This window comes from Equus przewalskii, chromosome 1 (genome assembly GCF_037783145.1).
Source record: "Equus przewalskii isolate Varuska chromosome 1, EquPr2, whole genome shotgun sequence".
Classification (NCBI taxonomy): Eukaryota; Metazoa; Chordata; class Mammalia; order Perissodactyla; family Equidae; genus Equus; species Equus przewalskii.
In genome coordinates this window covers 154,042,404-154,068,591 of record NC_091831.1, presented here as the reverse complement: position 1 = coordinate 154,068,591, position 26,188 = coordinate 154,042,404, and the positions used below count along the sequence as shown (strand labels likewise).

Sequence of the window (26,188 nt, the reverse complement as noted above, 5' to 3'; positions counted from 1 at the left end):
CCTTTGCCTGTTTTTTGATTGAGTTGTTGGTTTTTATGTTGATGAGTGGTATGAGTTCTTTATACATTTTGGCGATTAATCCCTTGTTGGATATATGATTTGCATCTTTTCATTTTGTTCGTGGTTTCCTTTGCATTGTGGAAACTCTTTAGTGTGATGTAATCCCATTTGTTTATTTTTTCTTTTATTTGCCTTGCCTGAGTAGACATGGGATTCAAAAAGGTGCTTCTAAGACCCATGTCAAAGGGTGTACCGCCTGTAGTTTCTTCTAGGAGTTTTATGGTTTCATGTATTGTCTTCAAGTCCTTAATCCATTTTGAGTTAATTTGTGTGCATGGTGAAAGATAATGGTTAAGTTTCATTCTTTCACACGTGACTGTCCAGTTTTCCCAACACCATTTATTGAAGAGATTTTCCTTTTTCCATTGTATGTTCTTGGCTCCTTTGTTGAAGATTAGCTGTCCATAGATGTGTGGTTTTATTTCTGGACTTTCAATTCTATTCTGTTGATCTGGGTGTCTATTTTGGGACCAGTACCATGCTGTTTTGATTACTATAACTTTATAGTATATTTTGAAGTCAGGGATTGTGATGCCTCCAGCTGTGTTCTTTTTTCTCAGAATTGCTTTACCTATTTGGGTCTTTTGTTGCCCCATATGACCTTTAGGATTCTTACTTCTATATCTGTGAAGAATGTCATTGGGATTCTGGTGGGGATTGCATTGAATCTGTAGATTGTTTTAGGTAGTACAGACATTTTAACTATGTTTATTCTTCCAACCCATGTGCATGGAATATCCTTCCATTTCTTTATGTCATCATCAATTTATTTCAATAATGTCTTATAGTTTTCATTGCATAGGTCTTTCACCTCCTTGGTTAAATTTATTCCTAGATATTTTATTCTTTTTGTTGCGATTGTAAATGGGATTGTATTCTTGAGTTCTCTTTCTGTTAGTTCGTTATTAGAGTATAGAAATGTAGCTCCTTTTTGCAAGTTGATTTTGTACCCTGCAACTTTGCTGTAGTTGTTTATTATTCCTAATAGTTTCCCAATGGATTATTTAGGGTTTTCTATATATAGGATCATGTCATCTGCAAACAGCGAGAGTTTCACATCTTCCTTGCCAATTTGGATACCTTTTATTTCTTTTTCTTGCCTAATTGCTTTGGCCAAAACCTCCAGTACTATGTTGAATAACAGTGGCTAGAGTGGGCACCCTTGTTTTGTTCCTGTTCTCAGAGGGATGGCTTTCAGTTTTTCCCCTTGAATATGAGGTTGGCTGTGGGTTTTGTATATATGGTCTTTATTCTATTGAGGTCCCTCCTATATCCATTTTATTGAGAGTTTTTATCATAAATGGATGTTGAATCTTGTCAAATGCTTTCTCTTCATCTATTGAGATGATCATGTGGTTTTTATTATGCTATGTTAATGTGGTGTATCACATAGATTGATTTGTGGATGTGGAACCATCCCTGTGTCCCTGGTATAAATCCCACTTGATCATGGTATATGATCCTTTTAATGTATCACTGTATTCAGTTTGCCAATATTTTGTTGAGGATTTTTGCATCTGTGTTCATTAGTGATATTGGCTGTAATTTTCCTTCTTCACGTGTCCTCGTCTGGCCTTGGGATAGGGGTGATGTTGTTCTTGTAGATTGAGTTAGGAAGTGTTCCATATTCTTCAATTTTTGAAATACTTTGAGAAGGATAGGTATTATACTTTCTTTGAATATTTGGTAGAATTCTGCAGAGAAGCCATCTGGTCCTGGACTTTTATTTTTTGGGAGGTTTTTCATTACTATTTCACTCTCTTTACTTGTGTTTGATCTGTTCAGATTCTTTACTTCTTCTTGATTCCGTTTTGGAAGGTTGTATGAGTCTAGGAATTTATCCATTTCTTCTAGGTTGTGCAATTTGTTGGCGTATAGTCTTTTATAGTATTCTCTTATAATCCTTTGTATTTCTGTGGTACCCATTGTAATTTCTCCTCTTTCATTTCTAATTTTATTTATTTGAGCCTTCTCTCTTTTTTTCTTGGTGAGTCTGGCTAAGCATTTGTTAATTTTGTTTATCTTCTCAAAGAACAAGCTCTTAGTTTCATTGATCCTTTCTATAGGTTTTTCTTTTGGTTTCTATTTCATTTATTTCTGCTCCAAGTTTTATTATTTCCCTCCTTCTGCTGACTTTAGGTTTCATTTGTTCTTCTTTTTCTAGTTCTGTTAGGTGCACTTTAAGATTACTTATTTGGGGTTTTTCTTGTTTGTTAAGGTAGGCACATATTGCTATGAAATTCCCTCTTAGGATCACTTTTGCCACACCCTATATGAGTTGGTATGGTGTATCTTAATTTTCACTTGTCTCTAGATACTTTTTGATTTTTCCTTTAATTTCTTCATTGATCCATTGGTTGTTCAGTAGCAGGTTGTTTAGTCTCCACATATTTGTCACTTTCCTAGCTTTTTTCTTGTAGTTGATTTCTAGTTTCATAATATTATGGTTGGAAAAGATGCTTGATACAATTTCAATTTTCTCAAATATATTCAGGCTTGCCTTGTTTTCCAACATATGGTCTATCTTTGAGGATGTTCCATGTACACTCGAAAAAAATATGCATTCTGCTGTTTTTGGATGGAACATTATATACATCTATTAAGTCCATCTGGTCTAGTTTTTTGTTTAATTCCACTATTTTCTTGTTGACTTTTTGTCTGGATGATCTATCCACTCATGTAAGTGGGGTGTTGAGGTCCCTTACTATTATTGTGTTGATGTTAATTTCTCCATTTAGGTCTGTTAATAGTTGCTTTATTTACTTTGGTGTTCCTGTGTTAGGTGTATATATATTTATAAGTGTTATGTCCTCTTGGTGGAGTGTCCCTTTTATCATTATAGACTGCCCCTCTTTGTCTCTCATTGACTATTTTATCTTGAAGTCTGCTTTGTCTGATATAAGTATGGCAACACCTGCTTTCTTTTGTTTGCCATTAGCTTGGAGTATCATCCTCCACCTCTTCACTCTGAGCATGTGTTTGTCTTTAGAGCTGAGATGTGTTTCCTGGAAGCAGCATATTGTTGAGTCTTGCTTTTTAATCCATCGAGCCACTCTGTGTCTTTTTTTTTTTTGGTGAAGAAGATTGCCAGCCACTCTGTGTCTTTTGATTGCAGAATTCAATCCATTTTACATTTAGAGTGATTATTGATATATAAGGCTTAATACTGCCATTTTATCACTTGTTTTCTGGTTGTTCTGTATTTTCCTTGTTTCTCGTCCCATGTATTTCTGACTGCCAATTCTGTTTGGTGATTCTCTATGATGGTTTCCTCAGTTTTCTCTTTATTTATCATTTGTGTTTCTGTTCTGACTTTTGTTTAGTGGTTACTGTGAGGTTTGTATAAAAGATCTCATAGAGTCCATTTTCTGACAGCCTCTTATTTCTTTAGTCTAGCAGTTTCCATCCCTTTCTTCTTCTCCATCTAAGTTATTGTTGTCACAACTTATTCTGCTGTGTGTTGTGGCTTTGTGATTAAAATGAAGTGATTATAGTTATTTTTGATGGTTTCCTTTCCTTTATCTTTAATGTTATATAATTAAGTATTTGCTAACCTCTTCTGATAGAGAGATGCAATTTTCTGATCTTGTCTGCCTCTTTATCTCCTTGCTCAAGGCTTTGTAAACCCTTTCTTTTGATTTCAGATATTAAGGCCTTCTTGATCATTTCTTGTAGTAGGGATCTTATGGTGATGAACTCCCTCAGCTTTGGTTTATCTGGGAAAGTTTTTATTTCTCCATCTTATCTGAAGGATATTTTCACTGGATAGAGGATTCTCGGATGCGAGTTTTTGTCTTTCAGAATTTTGAATATATCATTCCACTCTCTCCTAGCCTGTAAGATTTCTGCTGATAAATTGGCTGAAAGCCTGATAGGAGTTCCTTTGTAGGTTTTCTTCTGCCTTGCTGCCCTTAATATTTTTTCTTTGTCATTGAATTTTGCCAGTTTTAGTAATATGTGCCTTGGAGAAGGTCTTATTACATTGATGTAATTAGGAGTTCCATTATGTTCATTTACGTGTAATTCCAGTTACTTCCCCAGGTTTGGGAAGTTCTCAGCTATTATTTCTTTGAAAAGCTCTCTGTTCCACTCTCTCTCACTTCTCCCTCTTGAATACCTATAATCCTTATGTTGCATTTCCTAATTGAGTTGGATATTTCTCAGAGAATTTATTCATTTCTTTTTAGTCTTAGTTCTCTCTTCTCCTCCATCTAAAGCATTTCTATATTTCTGTCCTCTAAATTACTAATTCTGGCCTCCATAATATCAGCTCTATTTTTTTAAGGATTCCAGATTTTTCTTTATCTCATTCATTGTGTTCTTCATCTCCAACATTTCTGATGAGTTTTTTTGTCAATAGTTTCAACCTGTTTGGTGAAGAATTCCCTCTGTTCATTAATTTTATTCCTGAGCTCATTGAACTGTCTTTCTGAGTTTTTTTTTTTGTAACTTGTTGAGTTTTTTTATGTTAATTCTTTTAAACTCTCTGTCATTTAGATTGCAAATTTCTGTAAATTCAGGATTGATTTCTGGGTACTTCTCATTTTCCTTCTGGCCTGGAGTATTAATATACTTCTTCATGCTATTTGATGGGGTGGACTTTTGCCATTGCCTGATGGTAGTATCTAATCATAGAGTCCACCTGCCACCACTGTGCGGGCAGCAGGAGCTGTGTTTTCTGAGCTCACAGTGACCCCTGGAAGATTTGCCTATCCACTGGAAGCTGTGCTGACAATGTCTGTCTGCATTTGCCCATTGGCCACTGCTGCTTTACATACATAGGCACAGATGCTCTGGCAGGGATCCCCGACTCTGGCCAACCAGCTGAGCTGGTGTGCCAGGTGGGAGGAGCTGGAGAGGTGCTTTCTTTCACATGCATGATCCTGCATGCTCCTGCTCTGGACTCAGTCTCTGCCTGCTTGTGCTGTTTGGCATGGTGAGGATAATGCGGCAATTGCTTAGCTGCTTTGGTGTGGAGCATTCCTGCGGGCTGGGGAACAATTCTGAGAGTGAAAGCATTCCCATGGAGTCCCATGGAGGACTGCCTGTTCTCCCTTCTCTTGCAGTTGCATGCTGGCTGCCGTGCAAGGTCCTGCACCCTAGATCACTGCCTGCTGCCACTGGGGGAGGTAGAGGAGATCTGCTTATCTCCTTCCATTGCCTCCTGGGGGGTCCAGTACCTCCATCTTTAGACGTGTGGCTGCATAGATCTCTCAGATGTCTATTGCTTTCTGTGAACGTCTTCTGTTGGTTTATGAATGTCCTTTTCACTGTATCTTGGGCAGGAGATTAAGGGAAGAGCTCACTCCACCATGATGCTGATATCACTCTCTATAGTAAGGTTTTTTAAAGATTGACCAATGAGGGAAGCCAATGTTATATGTGGAAAAAGTTAATTCCAGAAGGATCAAGAGGAAATTATAAAATTAGAGTTCATATTCTTCTTTTTATGGATTACCTATAGGAGAAGACCAGTAAAATGATAACTGGGACCTAGAGCAAAGACTCCCTAAGATATCTAAAAGTCAAAGATTTTAAATGTGTGGAGGCTTTGAGAACACATCTCAAAGAACTTAATTAAGGGAAATTAGGGGCTGGACTTGTGGCCAACTAGTTAAGTTTGCACACTCTGCTTTGGCAGCACAGGGTTTTGCCGATTTGGATCCTGGGTGCAGACATGGCACTGCTCATCAGGCCATGCTGAGGCAATGTCCCACATAGCACAACCAGAGGCACTCACAAGTAGAAGATACAACTATGTACTGGGGGGCTTTGGGGATAAGATGAAGAAGAAGAAAAAAGGGAAATTACTAAACCAAGTGTCCCAAGTTCTGAATGGATTTCCATACTCTATCCCTCTTCCCTGAACACAGGAGGGACACTAAGGCAAGTCTGTTCCTGGAGATAGGACTCTTCTGATGGCCAGCTTTGGTTCAAGGACTCCTGATGGCCTTGCAGAACCTTCCTGGGACTGCCTGGCTGTCTAGGTTGCTTCCACCCAAACTTCCTCCCCCATTCCTTTAGTTGCTGTCAAATTGCATCATAGTCTGGTTGTTCTCTCAGCCTTTCCTGGCTCTCTCCTCATTTTCTCTCATAGGTATATCACCTAATAACATCTTTGCATGTTTAATCACAGCTTAATGTCTGCTTCTTGGAGGGCCTGTACAAACAATTCTTTCTACCATTTTTTCTTCAAATATTTCGAATGGGAAAATAGTCATAATTAATTCAGGACCAGTTTCTTCTCTCTTAGTCCTTGGAGGAGGGGGGGAGTCACTAAAGTATTTCGTCAAAAGTGTGTTTATTTTGTAATTGTCTGCTGGATGTATATCACCTTTGGCGATCCTAATCCGATGTTATTAAAGTCCAGTCAGTGTTCCTTTTTTAGAAACAAGAATATAATCCACTTAGATGAATAATTCTTAGAAATCTCCTTAAACATCTGTAGAGAGATTTAAGATACCCTCCAGATATAGGACAACCACACCATTATTTTCATAAAACAAATTTACACAGCATAACTCAAGTTTTAGTTATGCACTTGCGCAACATTAGATATGAATGAGAGCTTAGGAATCTTTTGTTCTAACTCCCTTCCAAACTTCTTTTTTCAGAAGGAGAAATTTAGGCTCAGATGGAAAAAAGTGCTTATCCAAGGGCACTCATGCTGTTGGGTCAGAGACTGGTTCTGACACAGGTGCCCAAATGCTCAGCACTGAGCAGTGGGAATCACTTCACGATGCTTCTGGCTGAAGGAGCCTCTGGGAAATGGGATAGCATTTAGGGAAAGATTTGCTCCACATTTTGAGTGGCCCCCTGCAAAGTCAGGGGAAGTAGAAATAAGAGCAGACTTATTTTTAAGTGTAATGGGAACTCAAATTCTTGTTTAATCTCTCCTAATAATTCTGCTTGGCCTTAGGTAATTCCTGTGGCATCTCTGGATCTTAGCTTCATCTGTAAAATTTTGATAGTAAACTCAGTAATCTTCAAGGTCCTTTCCACTCTCACATTTTATGCCTGTCCTTGGCAGACATCATGGGGGAGGAGGTTGCTAAGTGATTAAATACAGAGTATAGCCAAGGGAAGTCAAGGGGCCAAGAAATATTTGACTCTTATACTTTAAGGTAAATATCTAAGTTTCTCAGAAAATTAAACAGCACTGATGGCTATGTTACATACTACCCGAGGACTCACAAGCACACAATGAAGTAGTATCCAAAAATGAACCACATAAGTTAACCTCAAACTGAAAAGAATATTTTGCTCCTCTATTCCCTACAGAAATTACCCAACAAATCCTGTTTGAAGATCATTTATTATAAGTAACCTATTAGTTCACTGCCTCTTCAAATGTCAACTCCTACCATAGTTAACACTTGGCATTTTATGATCACTTAAGAATAACATCGCAATTACACTGCAGTTTGAAATCATCTTAGAAATTTAAGTGGTGCTTTTTCCTTTGTTATTGGAGAAAAACTAAAGCCATTTACTTCCTCCGTAATTTTAGGTTCTGTGCCATGTTTTGATTGCGATATACTCCACTTTCTCTTTTCTTGTCTCCAGAGACAGGAATTTGGGTTGTTTATTGAAGGTTTGAAAAAATATCGCTAAGAACTTCTCATACAGTGTGCGGTGCTGGATTGTACGCTAGCTCTTCATCTGCCCTCCTAGTCAACTCTCACCCTTTTCCACCTACTCTCTCTGGCCCTGGGGGTTGACTTCTATGGACTGCATAAATAGGGCTTCCATGCTTTTAATTGGGGCCAGCCAATGTGGAGCACTCACAATAGATAAGTGCAAGAGAGGAAAGTGAGATCAAGGTAGTAATTCTCCTGGCTACTCCTTGCAGGGTTACCTCCAGCTGGCTGTGTCCCTCCACGAGGACAGAGCATCCTAGCCCTGCTCCCTGGTTCTGGTAACCTTTATCCCTGTGGTTTAGTGTGTGGCAAAAGGAAGAAATCCACTGGACTGGGAGAGCTTAGTTGAATTTTGCCAGAGCACTTTTGTGGTGCAATGGATGCAAAGCCTGGAGGAGGTGTGAAGGAGGAATCTTGGCTGTGAAAAGAAAAGAACCTTAGGGGAGGAATTTTGAGGAAAAGTTTTGTTTTCAGACTAGAGTCTTGAGCATGTTTATAGGCTGAGGGGAATTCAAGCATGACTGGTGATACATGCACCTTCCAATTCACCATTGGACTGATGTTAGACGGGCAAAGACTTAAAAACGACATGGGTAGGGGAGAAGCATTTAACTTGAACAGCCTGGGCTTTTAAGGTAGGAGGATATGGGGGCCACGTTTATAGCCATACCTTTAAGGGTCTGTGTGTGGGGGAGTTGGTGGGCTTTTTTCCTGGAAATTTCTATGCTTTCTGTGAAATATGACACTGAAGTCAATGAGTTAGAGGAGGAACTTTTGAGAAAGGGTGAAGTTCTAGTATCTGAGGAGAATGAGATGAGGAGCTACCCAACGACAAGCAAAGAGAAGTCATCGATGGCTCAGCTGAGGCCGGATGTTGTGAATCTCACTGACTGCAGATGGAAGGACTGTGCTCAACAGCACAGATGTAGAGAAGTTTAACTGGGATTGGGTTTTACCTGGCGGTGGCAGGGAAAATCTATGGAGTTTAGAACGCTGACAAGAGAGCTGACAACAGGGTCTAGACTTAGTAATGAAGAAAAGTATGACCAGTAGGGTATTGATCATTTCAGCAAAGGGGGAGATAAAAGCCTTATAGGGGCTTTGTGAGGATTAAATGTGATAATCCACATACAGAACTTTGTCAGGAACCATGCAGACAGGGTCTGTAATTTCACCCTATTTACAATTTAACAAGTTAGTCTGCCACAGGACGCTGGCAGAAGATGCCAGACTCCTGAGTCAGAAACAAGGAACTTTATTAATCACAGCAAAAGCCGTAGTCAGAGCTTCATGCTCATTTGCACTGGTTCTATATGTCCCCCAAGGCCCATGGGGGCAACACAAGACTTGTGATAGGCACTTGAACACACAGTAGGTTGAGTTACAGGAGAGGGACACTAGGTTTGGGGATTTATCACTTTATAATAAGCAGAAGCAAGCTTGTTCTTTGTGCAGGGGGAGACATTACCTCATCCCTCAAGGTTACTTGCTGCAAACACAATTCTGAGAAATGGCCTGGCTAAAGATTGGTCAGAGCCTTACATTCTTGGCATACCCAGCAAGAACACATAGGGTTGTTCAGAGTCCACAGCAGATTGCCTCTTCCAGTAAGTATAGGGTCTGGCAGACAGCAGATTTCCAACAAACCTGTAATTGATGATCATGTTGATATTTATGATTAATTTACATCTTAGCTGAAATTCAGGAGAGATAAAAGGAGGAGTCAAAGATCCACAGTCAGGGGTATACATATTTCACGAGCAATAAGAGACTTGATATTAAGCTCCCACAAAATGAAAACTCTGGAGTGTTTGACTGATTTGTAGATGAAATACAAAGAAAATAAGAACTAGAAGTCTTTGAATAAATTCGTTATAGAAAATTATTCTTTTTAGTACTGTGTCATATGAAATATGAAAGTAGAACACATGAAATGGCTGCAGTAAATCATAATGTAATCACATTTCTCAAAGCACAATGGATAAATGTGAGATGCAGAGAAAGAACTACAAATGTGCTGAAGAAGTTAATCCTCATCATATACCATTAACCTAAAAATTGAAATGGAAACAATTTGATATACGAAACTGGGAAAAAATTTCCAGAATGGCTCCAAAGTGAAGAGAATGGACTAAATAACCTCCCCACACAACTAAAATGAGATCTTTTATGATCTATGACCTAATTTGAATGTTATATAAAAACACACACAAAACTTTTAAATCCAACCACCAATTCCTTTTCTGTGGATTTTCTCTCCAATTTCACAAGATGATAGGGATCCGTTCCACCCTGCTCTTATAAACTGGTCTCATCTGTACTTTTACTTTTTTTTTTTTAAATTTGTCTTTTTTCCTTTTTCTCCCCAAAGCCCCCCAGTACATAGTTGTATATTCTTCGATGTGGGTCCTTCTAGTTGTGGCATGTGGGATGCTGCCTCAGTGCCATGTCTGCACCCAGGATTCGAACCAACGAAACACTGGGCTGCCTGCAGCGGAGCACGGGAACTTCACCACTCGGCCTTGGGGCCAGCCCCTGTACTTTTTCTTATTCTTTACTCTCTGACTACAAAATATTTATGAGATTGAGAGGGCGTTCCCAACCAGAGAGGAGGAGTTTCCTTATAATTGAATATTCAATGAAACCATTATCTTATTTTTGTATTTTTTTGTAAGGAAGATTGGCCCTGAGTTAACACCTGTTGCCAATCTTCCTCTTTTTGCTTGAGGAAGATTGTCCCTGAGCTAACATCTGTGCCAATCTTACTCTATTTTGTATGTGAGATGCCACCATAGCATGGCTTGACGAACAGTGCATAGGTTGAGCTTGGGATCTGTGCCCAGGATCTGCACCCGCGAACCCCAGGCCACTGAAGCAGAGCTCATGAACTTAACCACTATGTCACCAGCCCAGCCATGAAACCATTATCCTTTATGTGCTCTGATATTAATCTTAATTGAGGGGCTATTTTCCTGGCTCTGGATGATGACATTTGTTTATGGAGAGTGCTGGGAAATGCTTTTGTTAACACCATAAGATTATCCCTCTTCAGTCCTCCCCCGACCCCCAAAGAATATTTGGTGTTTAAGCCTGAGTGCAACCCATAATTACTGATCTCAAGCTATTCAGGTTTTTCTTTCTCACTACAATTGAAAAACATTAAAAACAAAAACCCAACAACAAAAACGAAACACAAAAATGACATAGAATTGAGCCTAGCTCAACCCAAATGAGTCAAATGATGGCACAACTGTCTTCTTAGGTGTATGTATCCTTCTGGCTAATAGGTTTTTGCCCAGGTGACTTAATTTCAGTTTAGCCAGTTGGGACCCCCTTCAGAACCTGTTCGTGAAGGATTTGGGGCAGCTGACTTAAATTTCAGCTGGATTTGCTGCACCCCTGAGTGTGGTTAAATCCCCTAGGCCTTAGGGCATGGGTGCGGTTTTCCAAGTTGATCTCTAGGCAGATCTCAGGCTCCTGAGAGCTCAAAGATCAAATGCAGCATCTTCCCTTACACATTATTATGAGGATGAAGGAACAGGAAGAGGGAGTGATCCCGACTATATCAAAACAAACATTTTGCCTGGTGTGAACAGGGACTTTCTAATATTCCACATACATATTATAAAAGATTTATTTTTAGGAAGTTTCAGCTTAGTATTAACTTTAGGTAAATGCCATTTGTTTATGTGGCGCTTTTTAAAACTTATAAACCTCCCAGTCATCTCTTCCAAGCACTCAAATTGCATAAACCTTTTTAAATTAACTTAATCTCTTTAATTTGCCAAAGATAAGCCAATTAGCTTACTGAGGGAAATTATGGAAAAAAATGAAACAAAACAGAGAGCTTCCTCCTCACCCTTCCTGTTTTCTTGAAGGTTAAATATATTTCGTACAGTCAGGATAACGTGTCTTAAGTCTCTGTCTTATAGTTTATAGTCTTGTAGTTTATATAACCAGTGTCAACGAAAATAATCCATAACCAATCTATAAATGAAAATTTGGGTGAGTTTATTCTGAGCTGAAATCTGAGGACCATGGCCCGGGGCCTTTCTTCCTGAAAGAAGAAAGGGCATCAAAGAAGTGGGGTGAACAGAGTGGTTATATACCCCCAGAGAGGATGTTTCACATAGGATTGAAATGTCCCTTTTACAATAGTCACAAGACTGCTCTGTCGGCACAGCGATTGATGGAAACAGTGGTAGGTCTGCTGTCTCAGTGAACACAGCAGGGTGGCAGGGCAGGTCTGTTGTCTGGAGCTGGGTGGTCAAAGGTGAGCACAGCAATCAGTTCCTAGTCTGAGGAAAGATGCTTATCCCTAAGGAAATGCCAATGTTGGGGGAAGTTGTACCTTTATCTCAAGGCCATTTGTTCTTGCCATAGGAAATATTTTAAAGCAGATATACAATGCGTGCTCAATGGCCATGTCAGGCCCTTTTGGAAAAAACAAAGTCAGGCCGAATTAGGTTTACATCAAATGGCTTCCTCATATACTCCAATATATCCTATTGCTTGCCATTTTTATTTGTCACCAGGATGAACTAATTGCAGAATGCTGCCTTCAACCAATGGATATGCAAATCTGTAACATAAAACTTGAAAGGAAAGGAAATTCTAAGGGTGAAGACTATCTTTCTACCAATTAATCTCCTTTCTCTTTCTAATATTCTAGAATTGTATAAAATATGGGCATTCAATTCATATGCCCTCTGGTAAGGAGCCAGTGAGTCTCCACTCCAATGTAGGGGCCCAATGAGTGGACTCGGGAAGATAAAAAAATCCAGTGACTAGCAGAGACATCTGGTCACCTTAGGCCTACCTCCATTCCAGATGTGAACTTGCTTTTTTTTTTTTAATCCTTTGAGACATAATACTTTGAGCCGATGCCATGCAAAGAATTGCACTTTTGTTAATGATCACATTTAGTAAAACAGCTGGCCTGTCAATATTGCAGGAACAAACACACTCTCCTTTCATTTTAGGAGAAAGCTAAGCCATCTGCTGGCTTAGAGGTGGCAGTGCCCTGTAACAAGTGTGCATGGAAGGAAAGATCAGATCCCTATTAGGTGCACCTTGCTCTTGCTCCTGTTTTCCCTTTTCCACAGGGAATTGTAAGTTCCAGCTCAGTGGTCAGCATTGTCTTCTTCCTGGCTAGGAGCACCCTCCCACCTCGCATGACTCCAGTATCCAGGCATTAGATGCTTTGTGTTAAATGAGAAAAACTAAGCTGAACAGCTTGTCCTGAAGAAGACCTGTCGTGAAATCCATCCAAAAATCCAGTAAGTAGGACTGATACCCGTTGGCGAGTGAATTGGGTTATCTGGGGTGAAGCTGAGTTACTAAAGCAGTAAGCACGATCAAGAAGAGAACAATCTGGAAGGACTTTAATGTCATTCTGGTCCCTAAAAAGCAGAATTAGCACTGCAGAGAAAAATCTGAAAACCTCGTCCCAATAGCACGTTAACATTTGTTTTGGGATAGCTGTGGTATGGTGGATAGAACCTTGGGAGTGGAGATGAAAGACCTTTGCTCCAGACTCAGTTCTGAAGTTTAGATTTTTCCTCTGAGCTTTAAAGATTAAATGATACACATAATTAATGTTAAAGTACTTATGATTTTCCCCCACAGGACATTTGACAATGACTGGAGACGTTTTTGGTTTTCACAGCTGGGTGGATGGTGCTCCAGGCATCTGGTGGGTACAGGCCAGGGATGTTCCTAAACATCCTACAATGTACAGGCAGTCCCCCCCAAATAAAGACTCATCTGGCCTCAAATGTCAATATTGCTGAGGTTGAGAAATCCTGTCTAGATTTATCGTCTTGGTTCTGCTTGACTCAGAGAATATGATAAATAAGAGCTTTACTATGTGAGTTTCCTGAGTAGGTAGCTGATTTGGGGAGGGGTGACTAGGGGATGTTGGGGAGTAAAAATTCAGGTGATAATATGGATCCCTGGTGGTTACATATGGGTCTGGTCATTAGTTTGCACCTGCCTCAGCTTCCAAGTTGGTAGATGAATAAAGTGGGAGGGCATTGCCGGGGAATTTACAGAAATAGTCGGTACCTATTTTTTAATGCCCCTCTAGTATCGGAGTTATAACCATAAACTTTAGATGGGGTGATATATTGGCATTTTATCAACTGGTTGGATTACAAAGACTCTTCCAGCTCATTTAAGCAAAGAAGAGGCACTTCTCAAGTTATGTTTAAATTTAAGGTATGAGTTCTTGTCTTGGTTCTGTCACCGGAAGAACTTTGGAAAAATCTGTTGCTTTTCTTTGGAACTCATCACCTATGTGTAATTCCAGACTCTGACTCTTAGGGATGTGCTTAGATGCAATGAGGCTAGAAGTGATGAGATGGAATTATTCGGAAAATTGTCAGTGACAGAATTAGAAAGCTTAATTTGAAATGGAGAGATGGCAAGTATTAATGATTGATTGAAGAGTACCTGAGGGTGTAGAGAATTGTTTATATAAGAGATCTCTGTGTAAATGTGCCACAAACCCTGACAGTTTCCTTTTCCCTATGAGAAGCTTCTGAAGTACCTAAAAGAATCTTTTTAGATTTCCACTTTTGTTCTCCATCCAGGTACCTCTACTTTCATCTTGCTGTTAATTCCTAAGCACTTTCTACCTCCCTGCCCAGGACCTGATGATGCCCCTACTAGATGTCTACTTGGCTCCGATGTTTGCTTTGCCTGATATGCCTTATTCTGTGCCTTCCCCCTCCCCACACCCACACCCACTGAGTCCAGACTCTAGGTCACAGCTGCCTGAACACCCCCTTGGCTGGGAGGGATGTTCAGAAGATCAAGTTTAGAGTGAGCAACCCTAGGGAAAAGGGATTAGAAAAGTTCTGAAAGGCAAAACCTCAAGACTAGTAAAATCAAAGTTTTGGTAATCCACACAAGAACTCCCAGCAAGAAGCTGTATTTCTAATATTATAGAATCTTAAGGATTTGTTTGTTTTGTAACTTATTCAAACAACCAGTAATAGTGTTCATAGCAAATGTTCCTTGAATGTAGGGACTGAGTCATATTTGTTCTTAGCCCCAGAGACTAGCACATTGCATGAAACATGGTAGGCTCACAATATATGTTTGTTGAATGAAATCCATTTCTAACTTGTGTTTGTATTCACTCAGAATTATGGAAAGATCAGGAAAGCTGATGAAAGAATCATTGTGTATAAAAAGGAAGGGTTAACTGTTTAACAACTATCTCTTCGCACGTTCTTTTGTTTGTTTGTTTGTTTGTTTTAAGATTGGCCCTGAGCTAACATCTCTTGCCAATCGTTTTCTTCTTCTTCTTCTTCTCCCCAAAGCCCCCCAGTACACAGTTGTAATTTCTAGTTGTGAGTCCTCCTAGTTACTGTGTGGGACGCCGCCTCAGCATGGTTTGATGAGCGGTGCTAGGTCCATGCCCAGGATCTGAACTGGCGAAACCCTGGGCCACCGAAGCTGAACACGTGAACTTAACCACTTGGCCACGAGGCCCACCCCTCTTCTCACATTCTGGCAGAAAGGGAGAGATGAGTGAGCAAGCAGACTTAGAATAATAAACTATCACTATCTATATAAAACCAAGAAGTCCTGGTATCGAGTTTTGGAGGGAAAACAAGATACTACTGGTCATTCTTAGACACAGGACTTGAAGTGGAGAGGGAGAGAGTTTTGAAACTTTTCATATCCAAGGTATGATCCCCCAAAATACTTTGGTCTATTGACTTGTATACATATGGTGCAGAGCTTCGTGGAGATCACCAGCCCTTATGTACGCACATGGAGTAGACTCCTAATGCTGGGATCACAGACTGTTGGGGACTCTGTAGGTGCTGGTCCTTCATCTTCAGTAAATTTCACCTTACCTTCAAGATACACATTCACTAACTCACTCACTCACTCACTCACTCACATTCTTACACACAGATCCCTGGCCCGTTCTGGTTCAGGAAGAGGGACACAGGTAGATTCTTATCCAAGATAACATGGGTCCCAAGGTAACAGTGTGCCTGATTGGTTATATGCACATAGCATTATTTTATTTGAATCATTTAAAGCATACTAGTTCCACTCCTTAACTTGTGTTAGTTCCTAATTATTTTTGAGGCATGAAAAGCTTATGGACTCTCTTTCCAGAAAAATGAACACAAGGGGACAGGCACAATACTTTTAGGCACACACACTCTCATGAAGTGTATAGATACTTCCAAAGGAGAACCTTAAAACCTTCACATCAAAACTCTCTGGAAAAGGAATTGTGGGAGGAATACTTTTATGAAGTGAATCATCATTCTATAATCAATCCACTGACACGTGCATATTTACTACACGGGTTGCAACTCCAGTGTCTAGGAGCGTCAGGCAGGAAACCTGAATGAGTGACTCAGGGAGGACCTGCGGCAGGAGAACAGGAGATGGGAGGGATGTGGAGACCTGGTGGACTCACGCCCCTTGAAAAGGCAGCTACAACTCAGCCCCAACCATTTGTTGGCATGTATGCTCAGCATTACCAGAGTTTAGATTTTTACAGAAAGACAAAAATCTGGATTTTATTACATCTCTTGATTTTTGGCAGACTATGCAAGCAAACAAAACATTACTTGACATTCTTTGACATTTTATAAAAAAATTGTAAATGTACGGAAAATAAGAAAGAATTATACAATGAATACTCAAAAATTCACCACCTAGTTTCTACAGGAAACATTGGGATAATTTGCTTTATCACATACTTTTCCATCTATCCATCCCTCTACCCATCCATCAGTCTATCTTAATTTGTATGCCTTTCAATGTGAATTGCAAACATCAGTACATTTCCTCTGAAACACTCCTGGCTGCCCATTTTGGTCTCTAGTTTGATCTATTTTTAACTATTTATCTGTACGCATGTGTGTGTGTATGTGTGTTCATGCATATACCCACGTGCATGTTTTAAACGAAGCTTCTGTGTCTCAGCTTATACATCCTGGGGTATGAAATGGTTTACTAGTAAGGCCACTGCACCACTGTGGGTAGGACTGATGCTTGATGGTGTTACATAGGAATTGTCATGGAATGGGGGTGAAGTGGGTGAGGGTGAGGAATGATTTGGGAATTCAGAATCCATTCTTTGCCCAGATCCAAATCTGGGAGTTATTCTTTCTGCCTAAAGTTGCAGAATAAAAACAACCCTCCCTTGGCCACAAAGAGAATGCAAAATGCTGAATGGGAGGAAGACAATGTGGAAGAACTCAACAAACACTGACCAGATAACATGTGCAGAGCACAGAGACAGAGACGGATGCCAATCTGAAGGACCATACAATCAGACAAGCTGTAACTATGGTAACTAGTGGCAAATATTTTGCTGATCATATTGGAGGGAAGCCAAGTCTTCATTAAATAGCAAAACAAATACACACAATAAAAGTAAAATGTGACTAATCACACACTAATGGTATTTTCATGCATTGTGCTAAGCACAGTGCTAAGTGCTTTGCCACATTTTAATTATTTAAAAAATAGAAAACTCAAATTATGAGGTAGGCACAGATAAGGAAACTGAGGTTTAGAGAGATCTTGTATCACAAAAATCACAGTGTTAGGAGACGGCAGGACTAAGACGTGAACCCTGGTCTGTATTGTTCCAAACATGTTCTCCTAACCACACAATTACAATGCGAATCTTCTAAAACGTTCAGTGTTGCAAACAAGAGTCTCGGGAACTAGGATCTGCTGCAACATTTGCGGGACCCAGTGCAAAATGAAAATGCAAGGTCCCTTATTTAAAAATTATCAAGAATTTCAAGACAGAGACAGCAGAGCATTAAAGAACTGTGGGGTCCGTCCATACTCAGGGCTGTATGTGACGGCACAGGTCACATGCCCATGAAGCTGGACTTGGATATGCTGTTACAACATGGAGCTGAGACCCACAGAAGGTCACTTACAGAACAGGGACCAGAAAAAAGAAGAGGAATCCAGCATAGGGCAGAAGAGAGAAAATGTCTTAACCCACCCCCGTCCTGGAACTAGAAATTTATACAGGAAACATACTTTATCGTATTTGTAGTTTGTTGCATATAGATTATGTAGTAAAATGTATGTGGAACTCAATTTCTTAGCTTATTGTTTCATAAAGTTCTCAAGTTAAACAACTACCACAGTGTTGTTGCAGAGAGTTCTCTGGACTACATCTTTCCTGACCACTGCTGTCAAGATTCTAGTGTCCCAGTGAGTGAACTAGGTAAACATCCCTGCCCCATTCCCACACCTCCCCAGACCTCCCCACAGATGCAACTTTTGCAGCCACATTGTGTGATTTCAGTCCCAAGAGATGCCATTTACGCCACATGTATGTTATGCATAAGCCCCTGCAAATATTTGTTCACTGTGAAATGAAAACTTAAATGATATATTTTTGCTTATCAATGTTGAAGTTAAAAAAAGATAGTGAATGTTGTTGAGGATGAAGTGCAATTGACACTTTTATATAGTGTAGGAGTATAAATAGTTGCATCCTTTCTGGGGGGAAATTTGGCAGTTTGATGGTAACGATTAAACTAGACACTTGCACACACACACACACATATATATACACAAATACGTTATATATACATATATTGTATATTTATGTATATACACATATGTACATATATATATATATATATATATATACATAAACAAAATATTTGAAGGGTTTATATGAAGATCGACAATGTCCTACGTGGTCTGGCCCTGCCCACCTCTCCAGTCTCGAGTCCCACCCTCTTCTTCCAGCTCTGAGTCTATTCACATTGGCTTCTCTCAGTTGTTCAATACACCTTGTGTTCCCTCCTGCCAGGGAGCTTTGCCCATGTTCTTCTTTCTGCTTCTTTTGACTAATTAATTCCTGCTCATCCTTTAGATCTCAGTTTAAGAGTTATCTCCTCAGGAGGCCTTTTGAGACCACCACTCCTATCTCCATCCCCGCTAAGTCTAGCCAGATTCCCTTATATTCTGCTTATAGGAACTGCATTCCTCTCCATGTGGTACTCAGCCTAGTAAGTAATGATACTCTCCTTTGTAGTAAGTAATGATACTCTCATTTGCGTGATTACATGATTCATCTGTCTCCCTTTGGGCACTATACGCTCAAGGAGAGCAGGTCTATGTTCACCTCTCCATCCCCAGTGCCTAGAAAAGAGCCTGGTAGTCAGAAGGGGCTCAAGAGACACTTGCTGATTAAATAAATAAATCAATACTTGCTGAATTGAATAGATCATTGGTGAGAATATAATCCCATTTTTATTTTCTCCTCTGTGCTTTCTTGTACTTTTAAAATTACAATGATCATGTGATACTTTTATAATAAAAAGAAAATCATAAAAAGAGCTTTTCCTTGCCTTTGAGGCTGCAGCTGTTCTCTGCAGAGCCTGCTGCCTTTGGCGCTGATTCCTCTGACGGCTGAAGTTCTAGGCTAACTTAGGCCATGGAACTTGATTTTGCTGCATTGTCTGAAATTCTGTCCCAGCCGGAAATATTCTTCCCTGCCCAAATCCTTTGGGTTATTCGCCACAAAGCAGTTGACTTGGACGCCTGCTGTGCCCTCAGGTGCACAGCCTGGTGGCTCTCATGACTCAGCAGATGACCCTTTGACAAAGCAGCAGACTAAACCGACCTGGCAGCTAATCAGGAGACAGTGGGATTTTATGGAGAGCCGAGTCTTGCTGTAGTGTCTGAGGACATATCTCTTGGCATGAAACCCTTACACATCACTCCACTCCACTCCCCTTTCTTCAAAAGAGCTATAGTCATTATGGCTTTTCCCGTTGAGTCAAACCTATGCTTTTTCAGGGAATTAAGACGAGTGATTTAATGGTTTCAGCTTGAGACTCAAGTTCTTCCTTTCTTCCTACAAACTGACAGCACAAATGCAATTAGGGTTGTAGCTAAGCGAGAGTAATTCCTCCATATGGCGCTTCAGGTGGCATTTAAGATATTTTTAATACTTCTGTAGGCAAGTTAAAAAAATCTTGTCAGTCTGCAAACATTTTACCAGCCTCCACAATGTTCACCTACGCATTGCCACATTACAAAGATAATCTGTCATTTCAGATCCTTTTCGGATTGAGATGGGGAATAAACAAATGTGGAGGGTGCATCAGAAGAGACTGAGCCCCTCCATCTGGAGAGGCATCGATCTGGTGGTTTGAGTCAGGATTTTCAATTCTGACTTTTCCTTGGCCCAATTTATCTTTCCTCAGGCTGTCAACCCACAGGAAGCGACAAAGTTGCAGCACAAATCTGTTTTCCTGTGTCTTGGGTCTCTGGATATGCTGCAGAGATTGGCATTTTGATGTCATTAAGAATTTTCAGGAAATTTGGGGGTGATGAGTAGCTGGTGATGGATAGAATAGCATCTATATGAGGACGAATGTGGCAGCAGGCATGTTGCTTTCATCTGGCGTTGAGATGAAAAGCTGATTACACAGCTGAGGGCAAATGAGGTGGAAACATCTTGGAGATTAGGTTTGCTCCCAGTGTCCTACATTTCAGAGGGAGGTAATCACCGGTTTCACGTTTACTGTTTCCCATGGACGGCCTTTCTCTCCCATAGACTGTTTGTCTTGGGGCTGAAATAAATATAAAATCTATCCCAGAGAAGGTTGCTTGTATAAACTTAGTTCAGTCAAGACAAAGAAGGACATTAGCAATAGTGGTCCTGTGACAGGCACTCTGGGGATAACTTTGTCATCCTCCATCTGTGACAGATGAGGACACTGAGATCCAGATTGGTTAAGGTGATTTGGGCTGGGGACATAACATCTGTAGTCTGATGAAATGTTGGGCTTTTTCTAGAATTATTTGTTATGCTGTCATATCCTGTCAGAGCACAGTCCTTCCTTGTGGGAGAGCAAAGTCCATTCCCCTCCCTTGGGAGTGCCCACTCTTTCTATTCCTGTTTCCTTCTCACCTTCCAGAATTCACTTTGAGTGTCTAGTTACCGTTTTCCCACCAGCTGGTCTCTCCTTGACATCCACACGTGGGATCTACAGAGCCCCATTCCCAGACATCAGCTCTTGGGTCAACGAAACTCCTGGCCCCTGACTGGTCACGTAATGGGAAGATGGGACTCTGAGGCCACAGATGATGTCACCTGCCACATCCCATCTTTTTTCCTGCCTAGATTGGAATACTTCCAAATGGAGCCACCAAAATGTTTATGTTTTTTTCTCTGCATCTGGTTCTCTGCTTCATTTTTGAACACCTCTTCTGATTTTCTAGGTCACACACTGAAGTCATGCACCTCAGGGAAGGGCAGAGATTCTTTTAAGTTAATTAAATTAAATTTAATTAAACAAAGCAGACCATTTATTATATGCAAGGCATTGTGGGCTTTTCACAGCCAAAAAAAAGTAAACCACAGCCAATCCCCGCCTGCAAGTGGTGTTGAATCCAGAGGGGGAAACCATATGTCTGCCACCCTTTCAAAGGGACAAGGAGATAAGAGAAGTACACACAACATGCAACAGAAGCACGGAGCTGGAAATGAACTCTTGAGAGGAAGTGAGCGAAGGCTTCAGGGAGGAAGTGGCATGTGAGCTGGAGCTTAATGGTGGAAGGATCTGTTTGTTCCGTTCTTTGAAAGGAAGCACTTGGCGGTTGAACTATGACACCGGGGCTTTCATTGACTGTAGAAAGTCACAATGAGTAGGACTTGGAAGCTCCAGGTATATGATAGGATCCATCTGAGATTGGAACCTGGCTTACGTTTCTCTTTCTCCCCTTCTTCTAGATAAGGGATGGTTTAATCTTTTGAGAGAAGTTGAGAGTCAGTGATGTGTGGGTAAAATGTTTCCTGCTGTTGCAAGTAACGGCAGAAGTGTAAGTGAACATGCAGACATTCCCCTCCCCCTCCCTCTCCTCCCTTTTTGTCCCCAGTCTAAGGTCAGGAACAAACCTCTTTGGGCAGTAAGCTTCTGGAGTTATTAAATGCATTTCACACAGGCTAAACTGTCCTTCTCAAAACTTTAGCGCATAGGAATCACCTGGGGTATTTTATGAAAATGCAGATTCCAATTCAATAGATCTGGAGTGGACCTGAGATTCTGCATTTCCAGCAAGCTTTCAGATGAGGTCAATCCTGCTGATCTTCTGACCACACACTGGAGTGAACGTCACTATCCCATTTTACTAAGAGTGAACCAAGAGGTAAATGAGAGGTCGGGAATGGATGGAAAATTACATGAAATCCTTCTACCTCCCACTAGGGGCTTAAAAAGAGGACATGTAAACACCACATGAAGCCCCAACTAGGCAGGAACTATTTTTTGTATTTTCCTGGTTCCATTAGAAAGTAGGGTAGTCTGATAAACAAATTGCCCAAATTCAGTTTTTTAAAATTCACAGGCATTGCATGTATATTTCCTGTATTTCAGAGAGGGATGCATTTCTGTGGGGATCATCAGAGAGAGCTTCTTTTCTCTCTTTTTTTTTTTTTTTTGAGGAAGATTAGCCCTGAGCTAACTGCTGCCGATCCTCCTCTTTTCACTGAGGAAGACTGGTCCTGAGCTAACATCCGTGCCCATCTTCCTCTAGTTTATATGTGGGATGCCTACCACAGCATGGCGTGCCAAGCGGTGCCATGTCTGCACCCAGGATCCGAACCAGCCGCTGAAGTGGAACGTGCGTACTTAACCGCTGTGTCACAGGCCGGCCTGCTTCTTTTCTTAAGAAGGCAGCATGATGTACTGTAAAAATTTGGGCCTCTGGGTCAGAAAGATTTGGGATTAAGACTTTTTTCTCAACTGTGCCACCTCAAGTGAGCTATTGTTCTCTCTAGTTTCAGTTTCTTTGTCTGTGAAATGGGTATAATACCTATCCTGTTGGGTGGTTGTGAATCTAGCAATTATGTTTCTAAAGTGATCTCTTCAAGTCTGACCCAGATTGTGTGTCCTCAACTAAACTGTGCTTCTCTGAGGTCAGGAAATGAGTTTTACTAGAATGAATATCCTCAGTATCTAAGATATATTAGACACTTAGTAACTGTTTATTAAACAAGGAGCTTATACAACCCTAAATGTCTATACCATTAACCTGGTAATTAGTATATACTTTTGTATTGATCTATAACCTTTAACTTATTTATATTTTGTCTTTAGAAATAGACTCTTTAGGAAAATATTTTTCTTCTTCTCATTTGACTTTAAACCACCTGCTATACACTTCTCCTTCCCAAATTTAGAGTAAGTACATATTTCTGGATTTGATTAAAGGTCAGGATAGGATTTATGAAACTCTTCTGAAAGCTGTTGAAACAATGCTGGAATAAAACTTTGGGTTATCATCCTCTTTTTCCTTTCTAGGACTACACTCTTATGGCTTTTATATTAATTTGTTGGTTTACATTAAGAGATTCCTACATCGATTAAAATCTAGTTAGACTCAAGCCCTGGAAAAATTACTCCCGTCCCATCAAATCACAGCTCCCTTCTATGAGCAAGGCCGACTTGCAATTGCTCCTAACACATTTCAGAGGTGATGCTTCACTCTTGGAAGTGCATCTCAAGCTGCAGTTTCAAGAAGTGACTAGTGTGGGAATTGGGTCCCTTTGGGATAGTTCTTCAGGTTAAAAAAAAAAAAGCTTCAAAGAAATAGCGTTGTGTTAATGCTTCTGGTTCTTCTAACTGATAACGATGGGCTTTAGACAGAAGTATTGACTTAGTATTAACTCCACTCCTACCTAATTACGTGACCCTCGGACAACTACTTGACCTCTCTGAGCCTCAGTTTTCTTACCTGTAAGGTGGAATTTACACAAGGTAGATGTATAGATTGAAGAAGATATACATATATATAAAGTGCCTATCAGTTTTGGCTAATATCATGAGTAAGAATAAACCAGAGTTCCCATAAGCTATTATTTCTAGAAAAAAAATCTGAGGGAAAAAAATCACTTTAAAACATCTTCCCAATTTTTTTTTCATTTATTTATTACTTGAAAGCAGAATCTGCTCAGGATAGAATTCTCTTCTTAGGTACCAGATGCATGACAAATTTTGCATTTATCAGGGAGCAGATTAAAGGCAATGACCTTTCCTGCCTACCTACTTGGAATAGATTCAAACGCCACCCGAATCATAGCCCAAATCACAGTATCATTAAGGCTTCACATCTCTTACGACAGGTTTGAAGGTAGTTCATTAATCTCAGCAATGATTAGACACTCATTTGGGGGCAAAATAGTTTTACCTTGGTATCATGGTGTACACGGATTCACCAGCACAGAATGAGTGGCAACACTGTCTTGAACGCTACAGTTTTCCAGCAATCAGGTAGCCTCCAATGCGAGGCCGGGGCCTTTTGACGTCGGGACTCAGTCTTCCTTTCCCGGATCGCCGAAGGTCCTAGCTCATTTTTTCACCCAAACTTATTTAGCTCTTAACTCCAAGCAGTCAAATTAATTTACCTGCCGGGGGTTCTGGTTAAAGAGCTACCTGGAGGCGGATTTGGGGGTATGGGGAGACTAATATAAGGGTTTGGATTTACACGTGGATTCTACTTCTTAAGCCTTCCTCCTTTGCTCCTTTTAGCAGTTATGATCGAGAATGGCTAGGCTGGGTGTGCAGAGGCAAGGTGCGCTGACCAGACCACCGGAGCGGTACAGCCATACTGAGTCTCCAGGGAGTGGGAACCTCGGGAATCGTGGTCGTCTGGGACCTGCTCCCTTCCCCCCACCGCTTTGACTCAGTCCACATCCTGCGCTGCGAGAGGTGCCCGGCAGGAGGGAAGCTGAGGACAAGGAATAGGGGAATGGTTGCTGCCCAGGCGGTCCCCCTTGACCTAGCCTAGCGACCACCGCCTCCAGCCCAGCTGCCTGGATTTGCGTTGCCCAATAACCTCGCAGCACCCTGCGGGCCCAAGCGGCTCCGCTGCTGATTGGGCGCCGACGTCCCCCGACCCACCTTGCCATCCGCCCACCCCTGGCGCCGCTGCACGTTCCCATTGGTCATCAGCCACGCCGATCAATTCACAGCTTGCCTCCCCCAAACAGCCCGTCGGGCCGGCGCGTGCTAGGGAGGCGGGGTCTCGGGGCTGGGGGCGGGGCCTTGGCGGAGGCTGGCGCTGAGGCCGCTTTGGGCTCTGTCTCTGGACTCGAGCGCAGCATCCTCGCCGCAGCCGCTACGGCTGCTGCACCTGGTCAGGTAAAGAGAGCCTCGTCTGTCTTGCTGGCAGTCTGCCCCGCCTCTTCTCCTTCCCGACCAAAGGCTACCTGCTCCGCCTGCCGGGTCTTCAGGGCTCTCGGAAAAAGGCATCAAATCTTTTGCCCGGTTACCTTACCTTCTTCCGTTTCTGCGTCGGTTCCTCAAGCTCCAAAGTGCGTTGGTGGGACCCCCCGGCTCACCTTAAGGCTCCTCACTACAGAACTGTAGTTAAGTCTCAGGTCCGAGTCCCTTTGACCCGCCGCTGCAGTCTCATTCCCAGCTTGGCACAGGAAGGACGGAAGGGCGGGCGAGGGAGGGAGGGATGGATACAGCGCTTTATTTTGAAGCTGGATGTGTTTAGTTCAGAGGGGGAGCACCTCAGTGGGGTTGGTTTGGGAACAGAAGCTGCTTCGTGATTGACTGGCAATGACTAGAAGGCTATCTGGTGCTGCTTTCTGCTTATATTCATAGGTGACATTCACCAACACTGTTTCCTTCTTTCGTCATCATCATCACCACGACCACCACCATCAACATTTCCTTCCTCCACCAGAGCTCTTCAAGTTCTGCAAAGACAGACTCAGTTCAGGCATGTAAGTGCTGATGCCCCCAAATAACAATCAGTGCCCTTGCACCCTGAAGCCAGAGCCAAGTCCTTACTTAACTCAAGGACAAGTAGCTGGAGCAGGTTGTGAATGGGGGAAGTTTCCGTATCCCCATTTGCAGTTGAGATTACCACAGAGAACGCTTTGTTTTAGGCATCCCCACTGCTGCTTGCTGACTCCTGGAGAGTTTGACTTTGGCACTCACATGCTTCTGATGGGCTAAAGGCAGAGTCCAAGACCAGTGGTATAGACTGTGCAATTTGGGTGCTTCAGTCATGGAGAGGTGAATGCCCAGACCCAAGCCTTTAAGAGGACCAAGTCAAGTAGCTTGAGATCTGACTTTCTTCCAGTATGGCTCCAGTTGTACCAAAGCATGATCGGTGTTTACATATAGGGTGTGTGTCATCATGGACAATGCCACCTTGGGCGATCTAAGTTCCTGGCAGAGAGAATTATGTTGTGTGGTCTACAGCAAGTAGCATCTTACGGGCACACCATTGGGATTCAACAGCCATTGCTCAGCTGTTCTTAGGGCTTATTACAAGATTACTTGGATCTCAGACTTATTAACCCTTTTTCAGGAGGGAAAACTGAGAGTTACATACCAGATTACCTGTTATTATAGAAGATATTGCTTTAAAAGTGTTATAAAAGTTCTACTTCTTCTTGGACAGAGAGAGCTAACCCTTAGTATCCTTTTTCCCAACTG

The 26,188-nt window shown here is 41.4% G+C and overlaps 1 protein-coding gene and 1 long non-coding RNA gene across 11 annotated transcripts in view; one reads left to right on the top strand and one right to left on the bottom strand.

Annotated features, from left to right (window-relative positions):
• Nucleotides 1-24,584, bottom strand: part of LOC139077327 (uncharacterized) — a 91,526-nt gene extending 66,942 nt beyond the window's left edge. For 2 of the 3 annotated variants that reach the window (XR_011529729.1, XR_011529732.1), the window contains exon 1: nucleotides 23,922-24,584. This is a non-coding gene — a long non-coding RNA (uncharacterized lncRNA). The remainder of the gene's footprint in view (nucleotides 1-23,921) is intronic. The other variant, XR_011529731.1, reaches the window with a different exon arrangement.
• Nucleotides 24,585-24,737: 153 nt separating this feature from the next.
• Nucleotides 24,738-26,188, top strand: part of FMN1 (formin 1) — a 383,790-nt gene continuing 382,339 nt past the window's right edge. For 3 of the 8 annotated variants that reach the window (XM_070584368.1, XM_070584390.1, XM_070584353.1), the window contains exons 1-2: nucleotides 24,738-25,047; nucleotides 25,346-25,467. The gene's annotated coding sequence lies outside the window, so the exon portion shown is untranslated. The remainder of the gene's footprint in view (nucleotides 25,048-25,345; nucleotides 25,468-26,188) is intronic. The other 5 variants (XM_070584371.1, XM_070584336.1, XM_070584347.1 and 2 more) reach the window with 4 other exon arrangements.